This window comes from Lissotriton vulgaris, chromosome 3_1 (assembly GCF_964263255.1).
Source record: "Lissotriton vulgaris chromosome 3_1, aLisVul1.2, whole genome shotgun sequence".
NCBI lineage: Eukaryota > Metazoa > Chordata > Amphibia > Caudata > Salamandridae > Lissotriton > Lissotriton vulgaris.
The window spans coordinates 1,553,781,724-1,553,796,920 of record NC_141689.1 but is presented as its reverse complement, the minus strand read 5'-3'; positions in this window follow the sequence as shown (position 1 = coordinate 1,553,796,920).

The following is a 15,197-nucleotide window of genomic DNA, read 5'->3' as shown; positions in this document are numbered from 1 at the left end:
GGCAAAATCCGCGAATCAGCGGGGACGAATTTTCAGCCAAGCAAGGGTTACAGCAGCAGGTGCAAAAGTTGAACCTAATTTCTTTGTAACCTTTTACAAAAGGGTTACAAACAAATTAACTTCAACTTGGACACCTGCTGCTAATTGCTTCCTGGCGCCTCGTTGCCTACTTGCAACTATTCTCTGACCCTGCTCTGACCCTTGAAGCAGGGTCAGAGAATAGTTACAAGTAGGCAACGAGGCACCTGTCCAAGGAATTAAACCTCATCAGGAAGCACTTACAGATATAAAAAACAGGAGGAAGGGAGAGGATGGCAAATACACCCATTTTGAGTTGTCAGGAGGGGTTAAACTAAAAGAGACCTTTACAGCACAATTTTCATATGCATTTTGCTAAAAATAAAAAGCTGTATGTTCTGTAGGGGCAACTCAGGAATCTGGCCCTTCAGAGATCCGGCCTCTCTTTCTTTCTCTCGTTCTCTCTCTCCCTCTCTCTTTCCCTCTCTTTCTCTCTCTTTCTATCTATCTATCTATCTATCTCTCTCTCCCTCTCCCATAAACGACTGCATGGGTAACTTCGCTATGCAAGCGTCTCGCGAAGACGAAAAAATCCCCGCGAACACGCAAAAAACCCCGGGAACACGCAAAAAACCCTGCGAACACGCAAAAAACAAAAATCCGCAAATTCGCACAAATTCGCAAATTTTGCCGATCGCGAATTTGCAAATCTGCAAATTTACGGATCGCGAATTCGCAAAATTCGCCCATGCTTAGTATTAACCATCTATGGGGCCTGTGGTCTGTCTGAACTTAGAAGTGAGTCCCAAACAAGTAGTGTCTTAGTGTCTTCAGGGTCTAATCCACAGCAAAAACTCCCCTTTCAATTGCACTCCACCTCTGTTCCCAGGGAAGTAGCCTCCTGATAATGAAAGCTACAGGTTGATTTAGGCCCTCTTTGCTTAGCTATGAAAACACAGCTCCCACACCATGCTCAGAGACATCAGTCTGACCACAAACTCCTTAGAGAAGTGAAGAGCCTTGAGCGCAGGCGCCATGCACACAGCCTCCTTCAGGGCATCAAAAATTATCTGGCATGCCTCAGTCCAGATCACCTGACATGGCTGCTTCCTGGAAGTGTCAGCTCAGTCAAGGGGACAACAATGGTGCCATACCCATTGACAAACCTGTGGAAGTACCCGGTGAGACCTAAGAAATTCTTTGATCTCTGTCTCGGTCTTGGGGGTGCCCAAGCCAGAATGATGTCAATCTTGGGTTGTAGGTCCGCCACCTGGCCAGTTCCTACATAGTGTCCCAAGTACACCACAGACCCCTCCCCTATCTGGCCCTTACTGGCCTTGATAGTGAGGCCTGTCTTTTGCAGGACCTTTAACACTTCCCAGAGGTGTTGCAAGTGATCCTGCCAACTGGAACTGAACACTGCAATGTCATCCAGGTAGGCGGCACTGAAATCCTCCAGCGCAGCCAAGTCCTGCTTGATCGGTCCCTGAAAGGTGGCAGGGGTGTTCTTTAACCCAAAGGGCATAACTCGGAACTGCTAGTGCCCCACTGGTGTTCAAAACGCTGGCCTTTCCTCTGCCCCTTTGGTCAAAGCAATCTGCCAGTACCCAGACATCAGATCAAATGTACTGAGGAACTTGGCAGCTCTGAGCTGATCAATGAGCTCATCAGCTCGGGCAATGGGGTGTGCGCCCATCTTCGTGACAACATTGAGCTCATGGTAGTCCACACAGAACTGTAGTTCTGGTGCAGCAGCTTTGGGAACCAAGAAAACTGGTATGAACCAAGGCATGTGGAAGGCTCAATCACTCCTAGAGCCAACATCTTGGACACCTCCTCCTCAATGCTAGCTGTCACTCTATCTGTCTATCAGTGGGGGGCTGTACCCGCTTGGGACACTTGGGGTCCCCTTTAATGTGGCCCTCCTAATCACATGCATAACACTACCTGTTACTCCTCTTTCCAGGGCTTCCCTGAAGAATTCCATAGTTTCTAATGACCTGGGGGACAGGAATCTTTACCCTAGGAGCTCGTTGGGGCCCTTTAGAGAACTCCTGCTTTTTACTCTTAGCTCTCCACTCTTCTGATGGGCATCCTCCCGACCTCTGGTCGAAATCCCCATACACCTTCTTGTGGTCCCTTGTACTCACCCAGCAGTACGCCTCCTGAGCAAGCTTCCTGGGGTCAGTAAGCTTGCTGTCCATCAGGTGCTGGTACAGCTTTGAAAAACACAGACAAGTGCTCCCATACAATCAAATTGCACAGCCCCAGGGAATTTGTGCCATTCCTGCCCTTCACCCAACCATCCAATGTTCTGCAAAAAGAATCTACACACTCTAGTCATGTCTGGGAATCAAGTTTCTTACTCTGTCTGAACTGATCCCTGTACTTCTTTGGGGTAAGACCATACTGGGTAAGTAGGGCTGCCTTAATCTCTGGGTAGGTGAGTGCATATGCATCCCTTATGGCCAACAACGTATCCCTCCCTTCCACTGTAAAGTGATTCCAGATCCCTGGCCCCTGAGTGCTTCTCAGGAACTGCATTCATATGAAGCGCTGCTCATAACCATGAAACTATCTATGAATGTCATCACCTTGATGTCCTCTTTCTCTCTATGCTTTGGCAAGAGCACCATTCTCTCATACTGCATGGATGAAATGCTGCCACCATCTGTGCTGGACTTGGACTTCAATTCCAACTTCTTTAAGCTCTCCTCCTGAGCTATGGTCATCTTCTTCCTCCTTCAGCCTGATTCTGGCAAGTACCAAATTAAACTGCCTCTCTTTTTCCGCCTGTGAAATGAATGAAATGAAATGAATGAAATTGGATTTATAAAGCGCATGGCTGCCCTAAAGCGTCCCAGCGCTAACTAACTAATAACAGAAAACTCTGAAAAGGAAAAAAAGGAATTATGCAACCTTAGGAAAAAGGAAAGTTTTAAGGGATTTTCTGAATTTCAGATAGGAGGGTTCCATCCGGATTTCCCTGGGGAGAGCGTTCCAATGTTTTGCCGCGTTCAGAGAGAACCGGCGACCTCCGGTACGGGCTTTTCTCACTCTTGGAATGGTAGCCAGGTTTTCCCCGTCAGACCGAAGGGCCCACGATGATTTGTAGGGACAAATCAGGTTTCTCAAGGCAGGAGGGCCTTTACCTTGCAGTGTTTTGTGAGTGATGCACAGTGATTTAAAAGCAATTCATTCCTGGATGGGGAGCCAATGAAGGGCTCTCAGCAATGGTTTAGCTGAGGCCCTTCTAGGTGCCCCCATAAGCAGTCTGGCTGCGGCGTTCTGTACCCGCTGCAGGGTGTTAATTGTGGCTTTAGGTGCAGCCAAAAGGAGAGCATTGCCGTAATCCAGTCTGGATAATATTAGACCCTGGATTAGTAGCTTCCTGGATTGGAAGGGCAGGAGGGGGAGCACTTTCCGTACTGCACGCAACAGACCAAAGCAACCACCTGCAACTTTCTGTGCATGGGTCCTGAAAGTTAATTGGGGTTCAAACCAAACCCCGAGGCTTTTAATTTTCTCCCTTGCTGGGGGCAGATCACCCATACAGGGCGGCCAGTACTCAGAAGGCAAAGATGTAAAATGATGACCTAGGCTGTCTTCCAGCTTCTCTGGGGACAGACTCTGAGAAAAATTCTGCTGCCTGCCCTGGAAGGTACCCTCCTCCCCTACAGAACCTGATCCACAGCATCCCCTTTCAAGCTCTGCTCCTCCACTTCCACATCATCATTCTCCTCTTCTGTGTACCCACTAGCCTTCCTAGCTGCCAACGAGGCCCTCAGCGCCGTTTGCAGCTCTTCTTTTCTTGTGAGTCCTCTAATGGAACACTTGAAACTTTTGCAAATACCCTTAAGTTGAGGCAATGTGTAGGACTCCAGTTTCTCCTCCTCTTTATAGTGCGACTCATAGTTCACTTACCCCCATTTCTGTGATCTGCATGGCACGTTCTTTGCAGCAGGCACATTAATCCTCCATGCTGCTTTCAATGAGCCAAAACTGCAACTACACAAAATTCTGAACTCTCACTAGCAGGCACATTAACTACAAGAGTTATCTTTGTGTTCTTATCATTGCCTGAAAACTACCTGATGCAAAGGAAGTTCTTGTGCTCTTAAAATAAAAATTATTTTTAAAAACAGCAGCCTCCACCATCGTCAAGTGTGACTGTACCTGTTGTACCGCCCTAAAGACAGTCCCGCTGCCAGCAATGGGGCATGACAGGCATTTCTAGGAATAGGACGAGAGCCAACCTCATACACATTTTATGAAGAAAAAGATCTATGTAATTGGTGGGCTGTGATACTTCCTCCAACTTCCAGCAGCAAAACAAGTTAACAGATTTTGTGTAGATTATTTAAGGGAGAGTAGACTTCTCCCCTGAGAATTGTTTGAAACTTTTGGGATCCAATTTGCTAAAATGCCACAGACCCTTACAGGCATTCATGATATAGTCCACTTCGTTCATGATGCACCAGGAACGTATAGGCCTGAAGAAACTGCAAGTAAGTACACAAATGGGCGGCCTGGGTGTCCCAGATTTGTGAGCATATTAATATGCATGCCAATTACCATGGCTATCATATTGGACAGGGGGTCGCAACTTACAAGAAATAGGGGACACGGATACCGACATGGACAATGGTGCATTACACTTCCTATTATTACCTGGTAACAGACCACCGAGAAACCTCCCCCAATTGCTAGCCACGGCGCTTCGATGCTGGAAGGCGGCACTGCACTATACGCAAGCACCCTCGGCATATGCAGGTAACATTCCTTTGTTGCTGATCCCACTAACGGGAGGCAAACTCACAAAACGCAAATTGACACCCTGGCTGGAGGCAGGGGTTAGCACGGTGTCAGATCTGTTTGGGGACGGGATATTTCTTAACCATGAAACCTTTGTCAATGAAACTTATACATACTACACGCTGCACTGCTGCGATGTATAAAAACAAACTGGGCCCCGCAAAGGCAAGAACTCTCTACCAATGACCTGGTCAAGATGGTACATTATATGGGGAGAGGTAGACACCTTATAAGATGGCTCTATACAGGCATCAGCTCGCATACAAAAGCCTCTCTAGACACACTGAAAACTGCATGGGGGTCGGGAGACATAGATAGGGATCTAACAGATAAATAATGGATGAAGATGTTGGAACAGCCAAAGAAGACATTGAGGAATGCAAAATTAAAATTTATACAGACAATGGTACTGCACCAAGCTTACCTTACTCCACATAAATTAGATAGAATGTTCCCCCAAACCCAACATTATTGCCTGAGATGCTTGTTAGAGGGAGCGAACCTACTTCACATGTCATGGACCTCGCCAAAAACCCCCGGACATAATGACCTGGAACAAGGAATTACTGCGTTGGGGTACTACTGAGAGTGCAGAACTGCACAGAGAAGAACTCAAGGGCCTGCGTAAAACATCAATAGCACTGGAGTGGGATGTGATCCTAGAAGCCATAAAATCAATAGATGATGTTTAAGTCCCGGTGCGAGGTATACAACTGACTGCGTAGAGGGGTAACTATATCCTGTAAATGGCGCATAAAAAGGGAGATATAGAATAAGCATACATGACTTTGTCACAAGCATACACCAAATGATGCAAATGCACAAGACTGAGAAGTACGCGTGAGACCAGGGAGGAACGGGAAGGGGGAGTTGGGGAAAGTTTGCTGTATAAATGTGATAATGTATTACCATCAATTGGGATCGCTAACCCAAAGGAAATGTAAACTACTGCAATTGCTACATAGACGAACTACGTACATTTACGCTGCAGCAGGACTATGCCGTAGGTATGTGTATACTTATAAAGGCATGATTGATGATATGAGATATGTAACACGATACTATGATATATGAAACTTGAAAAACCAATAAAGTATGTTTAAAAAAAAAATGAGGCACCAGGAAAGCCTCTGCGTTCCTATGAGTAGTTCTCGTTTTTTTCAAATGTCGTGAGTCAGAAATTACTTCCACTATACCATGGTCATAATTTTTTCATGGGTGAGCCCCTTATGCCAAGGAGTACATTCAATATGACAGTGTTGAAAATTTACCACGGATACTTCAGCCACAGCCATGGGTACCTCTAAAAATTCCATCCGGTAAACGAGGGGCAGCATTTTGCTATTGACACCCCCTATAAAAAGAGTACAGGAAATCTTATGACAAGAATTACCTCAAATATCAGTTCCAACATTTCGCTATGCATTGACCCTGTGTGCTAAGAATTACTTGCATCATGTCAGGGCCTTTGGTCAGATGTAGTGGCGTGTGTTCTGTGTCCCTCCCACTGGGTATTACTGGGCTAGCGGCCTTCTCAGTTTGACAGTTCAAGTCCCAACAACCAATTATGGTGTCTTAATAAAAGCATGTCAGGACCTGCAGTTTGCCACAGGTAACACCTCCCATTCATATTCTATTAGTGCCCTTGTCCATGAGGCAAAAATAACCTCCAGTTTGCCAGACCAGCAGCACACTTGCATGCATAACACAAATAATCTGACACACACACACATTCTCGCTATATCTCTTTCACTATTTCGTGCATTAGTACTCTGTCACACTCACACATAGACACACTGCCACTCACACTTCCCTTAGTCAATCTGCTTTTAGTGTGTTAGAAAAGTTTGCCTTGCCGCATCTACCATACCTTCCTTGCCTTTTAGTGAAGCTTAATAAAAACACATTCTCTATTAAAAAAATAATATATTGACTTGTCAATGTTTGTTACACATGTGGATCAAGCAGTTACAGTATTGGAAATTAACTAATCCATTTTGTAACATGTAATATCACAGCATCCAGCTGATCCTATGAAATGCTTTACTTCTTCCTCTACCATGGATTTTATCCAGTAACACTTTGCATTTTGGGGTTTTTGAGACTCAACTTTTAATGTAAAAAAAAACCCTACAAGTCCTGGAATGAAGCATTGTGGTGAATGGAAAACAAGGAATGTCTGAAGTTTGTCTAGTAGTGTAGTTCCTATATTCCCAATAGGCTCTGCGCATTGGAATAACATAAACAATAGCTTAGACGTAGGACTTAGGTCGACTAGGTCTCTATTGAGTATGTTAGACTTAATTGTGAATGCCAGCTAGCTCAGAGGTCACTAGAAACTTTCTCAAATAAACAAGAAGGGATTCGTTTCTGACAACCATATAACATGACAACTTTGTTCCCCAAGAATAAGAAATATATATTCAGAGTCGCGGAAACAATAGATGGCTATTTCACTTAGTCAATCGTGCATGCTTTCTTTCACCAGGGTTTTTGCAGAGAAATAGAGAGACGGGCGTTTTCAATAAAAAGGTTATTTATCTCATGCAAGAGAAGTGAATTGCTACAATCGTAATACTTGCTATGAAATAAAGTGCGTACAGTAAAAAGAATATTATGAAATAATACTGTAAAAGCATGATATGGTTTCTAAGCCATAAAATACTTAAAATCGATGAAATACATACAATGATGAATAATGACTAAAAGTACTCAACTGGTGCATCTAAAATACGCCTACCCCGGTGTACCTAACCTAAGTCTAGTACAAGGGAAGAAGTAAGTGAGGTGTAGCTTGAGTTAAATAGTTTCTGCCAAGAATCTATCCAAGAATTCTCTAAGGGTCTAATCAGCTCCGTATCTTGGTTATAGAATGAAGGAGGTCTTGTATCTCTCTCTCAGGACTCGATCTCCCAGTAACCCGCAAGGGTAGCAGGGAAAAACTAGAGCTGGATTTCTCGCAGGAGAAAAGACAGCGTCTCTCTCAGTGCATCAGCGGGAGCGTCAGCTTCCTTCGGCACTCGCTACAGCAGGGCGCTGGGCAAGTCGTTAGTCGATCTGCTCAAAACCACTGTGTGTTTGCTAGGGCAGATGTGGTTATATTTATACCTGGAAGGTGCCAAGTTTGACGTAAGGGTGGACATAATAACGTCACTAAGAACTCAAAGTTCTTTACACGCTCCAGTAGTTCTGGGACAAATCAATACTGAAGCAGGGGGAAGTCCAGCACTGCTGAAGGCTGGTTGTCTTCAAGAACTCGTTGTACTTTAGGAGCTTAGTGGAAGTAGCCATGCCGTATTTGGACTACATTGGCTGTGTCTAAAGATGGTTATGATTCTTATGCCTATATAAGGATATGATAAGTTATACCTATACAAGGGCATGAATCGGGAAAATTACACTAGAGCCCTAGATACGTTGTATTAAAAAAAAATAGTTCAACCTTTTAGAAGTTCTGTTTATCAAAACTGAAGGCCGAAATCAAAGTTCAGGGAACGCTGCGTGCTTGTTTCTCAAGAGTTATTCTCGTTGTTAGGAGAAAACATTAACTCAGATAGGCTGGCAAAGAATTCGTCTACCACAGTAGGTGAAAGTTGGACCATTTCCGAAAAAGTAGAAATAGTGCATATGTGAGATGCATTACCGTCAGCGTTATCTGGATCAGCAATGTTCACAGAAATCTGTACTTGTGTGCCGCTTTCATCTCGTACCTCACCGCCACCTAATCGTAATGGTGAGGTCTCAACGAATGCCGTCATCAGAATTGGTAGCCGCTGGGGACAACACGTTACATGAGCTGTTACCGAACCAAGCAAAGTATTGACATCCATAGGTACTACTGATGGGAGTGAGAGACAGATGTCTAACACTCATTCTTCTCCGCAGAGCAGGCATCGTAGAACAGATAAGATGCAATCTTGCCAGATTGGTCTGAATGATAGAAACCATGTGGTATTCAGATCTCTTCGACGAGCCAAGCCGAGGACCTGTGTTATCCTATTTCGGTACCGCATTGCCATGGTCGTTTGTTTCATGGTAATCTGGGTATCGCTGGTGACTGGACTTGCCATATCGGAGCAGAAGGAACAAAAATATAATTCCTGCTTCGAGTCCCAAAATGAGAGGCAGGCCGCCGAACACAGAGTGCACAAAATTCGGGAAAATGCTCAGGACTGTCCTGAAGAAATTGTCTTAAATACATGTGCGATGCCACTGGTGTCTGACATGTTTAAAATTTGACCTAACATTTCTACGAAATGAACGGGGCAGTTTGTTGATAATAATGTATGTATCTCTTCTGAGGTCCTTGCAACTTGCAGATCATACGTTTCTGTAGACGAGGTTAAAGGCACAGTTTTTTGTAAAAGAATGGCTTTCATTCTGCTTAATGTATCAATTCGAATAGAAGAGATATTCAATGAAGGCCCAATCGTTGACTCCTTGTCTGGCTTGCTGTTTGGATACAATACTTGCATACAACAAGTGACCCTGGATGTAACACTGACAAGATAGGCCGTTCCTGGCAACATGCCACAACAGCTGTGGTCACTTAACATAACATAGCTGCCGTTGGAAGGTGCCGCTAAACAGGTTCTATTTGTGTGGCTGGGGTGCCGTGCAAGTGGCAAGAAAGTTCATTAGATGAACCCTCACAGACTCCATGTAAATTAATTTCTTGACACAGAAGTGTACCACTTAGCGAGTTTTCACAATTTTTCCCACTAAGAAATACTTCTTTGTTACGCCCACTCCAACATCTATGTGTGTAAGGTAAATTCCAAGTTGACTTAATGTATCCTTTACCCAACCTTTCATACAGGCCCGCTGGTATATGCTGTAGGCAATATTGAAACTGGAATGTCGTTATTGGTATTGTTATGGTACCATGTATTATCCATTCAATGACAGGCCTCTCGGAAACTGTTAATGGTAATCTTTCTAGTTTTTCAATGCTCAGCACCGTATAGTCTGCTCCTTTTTGTGTCAAAGAGATTTGTTTATCTGTAAGGTTAAAGATAGAAAACAATGACGTTGTGTTGATTAGACACCAAGGCACGTAGCCTGAACGCAGATTTTGTAACGTCCAGCCTAACTGTACAATAGAACGTAATTGGGACTGGCCATGTTGTAACATTAGCTTATCCTGTTCTATTATATCAATAGCAGATGATACAATGCTGTCCAAAGAATACATTCTGGAGGACAGAGTCGTTAACCCATTGTCCACTACAGACAGTGATTTTTCCAAATGAATACGATCAATTTCTCGTATTTTTTCAGGAGTTTTAATTTGCATTACTTTCCAAGTTACGTTGTAAGCAGCATATATACCGGCGTATATGAAACGTTTTTGACGCTGTTTGCGAGGTCCCAATAAGAAATCCCGCAAGTCAGCACCTTCTTTAAGTAAGGTCAAGTGTTGCTTAATTTCGGGTAGTGTGGATTTCTGTAGCCATTCGAGGCATAGTTTTCCTACACTGTATGTTGTTATTATACCTGGATGTTGTCTCTGGGAATATCTTGGGTCTGGCCTGTTCTGTTTGAACCCCTGTGTCTTGTCCAGGAATCTATCTTGACAGTTATTAGTGTCTGTGGGCCAGATCAACCATTTTTTCCAATCAGGATTAGTTCTGTTTTGGTGTAAAATATGGGACATGTCTAACTCCTCATCTGTAGTGCTATTTCTATCAGGCATAGGCTTTGGTATAGACAGGTTGTTTAAATCTTTTATCTTGGCTAGGCCAAGACAGGTTGTTTGTTGAATGGTGTCATTCAGGAACATTATTTGTTCTGGGATCATGCGCTGAGTTATGATTCTAATCCCTTTACTTGCCAATCTTTTGAACCCCAGATTGTTTTAGTTTCAATGTTATCTTTACAGAATTCAATACCAAATGTAGGCAATTGTTCATAACATTTTGCAGAATATATCTGTTTTGTATTGTTCAACATATATTTTTCATTCCTGTCTTATTCATATTTTTTAAATAAAAAGTTTCTGGATCTGTTATATTAAACCCTGAGAAGTATGATAATTTCTCATAAAATGTTTTCGAGCTGCCTTTTGGCGGTGTTGGACAATGTTCCCATTGATTATAAGTAAAAACATTTCTAGGTTTTGCAGATTTATGCAAATATTGGTGCCTATAATAAGTAAAGCAATACATTTCTTCATAATCAGATGAACCTTCTAAATTTCTAAATAATCATGAACTGTAAATTTTGCTGACATTTCTAAATCAGACATCATATTATTAATAGTCTCAAAGTCCGAATCATCAGAGAAAGTGCTCGGTGAGACAAAGTCACTTAAAGAAACCTTGAACTGGTGAGGATACTTCAATAGTTCCACCGGGCCATAGATGTCTAATCAGTAGCGTCCCATGCTACACCACCAGGTATAGGAATGGCTGTGATGTTTACTGATGACAGGTCTCTTTTTTCAACTTGAGATGACTTATGAGGTTTTAGGACCAAGTTGATTTTCTGACTTGCTGTGTCCATTGTACTGTATTTTCCAACAATCATTCTTTCCAAGCTTTAAACCAAAATGAGCCAGAGCAGGAGGAAAAGTACACCTAACACAATCGACAATTCAATCCATGGTGAGATCAGATATATTTCTCCAATTTGATGAAAGAGTTCTTTAATTTTTTCTTTGAAAGTTTTATTTGCTGGCTTTTCTTCATGTTCACTGGGGTCTTCAGAAAAGTCATCGAAATTGATGAAATAGCCAGAGGCAGTTCTGTCAATTGTTGGAATCGCATCAGGATTGTTATTAATCTTTGTAGTTGCTTCTTTCTTTGTCATTTTAGTATAGTCAGAGGCTACATCATTGTAGACAGGTGTTTCTTGACGAACTGTTATTTGGGTTTCAAGAGGCACAAGTTCCATGGCTTTGTTGCATAGTCCTTTTTATCACTGCAGGTTTATCAAATGTGATTAGTCTTTCAGTTTGAACCTCTTGAGTTGTAGCAAGGTTTGGTCTTCTGCTACATCTTGGGAGTCCACTGGGCCTACTACTTATTATTGGCCACATCGTTGTGGTTTTACCAGGTCGATTGATACAACTCTGTTCTCCTTTTTTCCAGCAAGGGGCGGTAGTACTACTGATCTTGTTCCGTTGATTGCTAGGACAGGTACTGCTTTTCTGTAAGAAGGCCCAAATTCCTTCTTCACCGCGATCTTTTCTCTGACCAGATCCCCAATCTTTGGAATCCAGACAGGTCTTGCTGGGACAGGGGGTTTTTCTTCAGTGGCCGTTGGCTTTAGCTTTGTGTTACTCAGACTTCTTCTTGTTTCATTTAAGTCCTGTAAAACAGCCAAACGATCTTTGATATCAAAGGTTTTTTGTTCCACCACTGAAGTCTGACTATCAAGGTCTTCGATTATCATTCTAGTACCAAACAAAAGTTCATACGGAGTGATTCCACCCAGAGAATTTCTTGGCAGATTATTAAGACTACGTTGGACATTTATTAGATGTTTGACCCACCTATCACCCGAACCTAATACCCTCGCTGTTATAGATTGCTTTATGTCATGGTTTTTTCTTTACACTACCACATTACCCTCAGGATGGAAGGGACTAGAGTACCGCAATGCAATGCCCAAGCTGGCCATGGCCCCCTTGTAAGCTCGAGAGCTAAACGCAGGACCCTGGTCAGAATGTAGCGTGCCGATTGCGTATGTGCCGATAAAGACTCGCAAATCTTTTATAACAGTTCTGGCGTCAGCCGAGCGCTGGGGCCACATCCAAATGAATCTTTGTCTTAGTAGTTGTGGGGCCGCATCCGTCCGTGGGGACATCTGCGTGTAGACAGTCTAATGCTATCTAACAGAGGTGTCTGGGCTGGACTGACGGACAAATCGGAGGTGCTCTTCTTCGGTTGTCAATCCGATCCGGACTGGCAGGTTTGGTGACCTGGTGACATGTCTCCTCCGGGGCGGTCGTCTCAGGTAGCTAAGAATTTGGGGATCAAAATCGACAACTGCCTGACTCTAAGATCTCAGATCCTTGCCCTCACTGGCACCTGCTTTGGTCTTCTGCGTATGCTGCGGAAGTTTTTCCCTCTGCTCTCTGAGGACCAGAGGACGACCACGGTACAGGCCTTGATCGGTTCAAGACTGGACTACTCCAACGTCCTATATCTTGGCCTGCCGGAATATCTACTGCAACGGATGCAGGTGGTCCAGAACGCGGCAGTGCGTGCCATTTTTAGTTTGCATAGGCGTGTCAGAGTTTCGGGCTTGCTGCAGTCGCTTCATTGGCTGCCTATCCGACAGCGGATAGTTTTTAAAGCCTTAACTCTTGCACACAAGGACTTCTATGCCACAGGGGCTAAATACCTTCAGAAGAGGCTCGTCTCCTATCGTCCTTCCCGATCTCTGAGGTCAGAGCTGTTGTCCCTTGCCATCGTTCCTCGTGTGAGGAAGGCTCGTAGGGGAGGTCGCTCTTTTATGCTTTGGGCCCCAAAGCTATGGAACTCCTTGCCCCTGGCACTACGTAGCACCCCAAATCTGTTGGCTTTCAGGAAGGGCCTGAAAACTTGGATTTTTGCTTCCTAGATCTCTGTATCCTGTTAAATCTGTTTCTTCAATCTAAGTGTTGTGTTTGTCTTTTTTAGGCTGTCAATAAAGCGCCGGGACACTCTTTTGAGTAGCCGTGCGCTATAAAAGACACAAAATAACATAACATAACATAACATAACATAACATAACTGACTGTGCTTTTGTCAGTTACCTGGTCCGGTTCATAAATGCGATCTCAGTTGCAGTTTTGGCAATTAATTGCAAAGTTATAAATTTGCAAGCTCACTCCCGGCCACCAGTACTTCATTTGTAATTCTATTAGAGATTTCAAGATTCCTTGATGTGTCAGACCCTCTCCCATATGTGCTTCTTGAACCAAATAGGCCCTCCGTTTCCTGTTTGGGATTACTCTGTCCCCTACTCCAGGGATTTGAGCAAAAGGAACGGAGTTTGCATCAATTATGTATGTATTTCCGAGTGGATAGTTTAGAGGTTACGCCAAGTAATTGCCTTCCATTGAGGCTTTCACTGCTAGTAGCGTTTCACCGTCTATTCTTTTTTTAGAACGCTTAATTGTAGCTACTGAAGCCGTGTGGACAGCTGCCTTTGCGGCTTCATCAGCCAATGAATTCCCTGCAACGTGAACGCCATCACGTTGATGACTCAGTGTATGGATCACGTGAGTCTTTTGTAGTTCTTTCTGTAAAAGAACTACTTGTTCCCAAAGCATTTTATGCTTTATTGTGTCACCTTTCGCATCTTTGAAACCGTTTTGTACCCAGTTCAGCAAGTATTCATTGTAAGATTGGACGCAGTAAAACGAATCGCATACTATTCGTGTGGGGAATTCGCGATCAGCATTTTCAAGCGCCATCTTGAAAGCCTGTAGTTCAGCTCGCTGAGCTGTACAGTCTCCGAGTGATTGAGTTTTTGTGACCATAGGTCGGAATTTACCTTCGCGCCAGCGACCTTTAACAATCACGCACGCAGCACTATATGCTTGTTTACCCCCAATTGCGGGCTGTGCTGATCCGTCTGTATATATTATACAGACGTAATGTTCAAGAGGCAGAATTTCGGTCGGCAGAGGACATTCTTACTCGTGTTGAAGAAATTCTTGTGTTTTCAAGCTAGGGTCAAAAACGTATTAAACGTCTGTTGCAGCAAGAGAATTAACCCATTGCATCCATCTTGGATGTAATGCTTTAGCATTTGGAATGCTAGCTCTTGTCACAGCCTCCAGGGCAGGTACAGGTGTAACGACCGATATGCGTTTTCCCTTTGCAAGGGCTCTTTCTTTTGCTAATTCAGTTTGAACCGCTGTCAGAATTTTCCCGTTTTCCCGTTTTGCGGGTAATTTACCAATGACTGATTGTATAGTCTGTGGTGTAATTTTGTTTGTATTCCCTTGGTGAGGGGTTTGCTGTGGAATTGTTATTGCTGGTTGGACTGTTAAAGTCCGCATGACATATTGGACTAACTGTCTATATATTTTAATTATTGTTTTGGTTGAACTAACAGTTCTCTGTCTGACATTTCTTCAATGTCAGGATGTGGTGAATAGCTGACTAGAACCGGCCATGTGGCTCCTGGTCTACCTAGTGGACCGAGCCTGGTAATGTGATTTTGATGTTTTATGGCGCCATTAAACCAGAGCTGATTCTCCTGGTAAGTTAGTGGAATTTCGATGTCCTCGAAAGGAACGTATTCCGCTGGAGGTTCCTCTGCGATGTAGTAGTGGAACTTGTGTGTTACAGCATTTGCTGCTGGAAAAGTTTCCATGAATATAATACCTCTGTCTGCCGATATTCATGTGCCTCTACCACAAATAT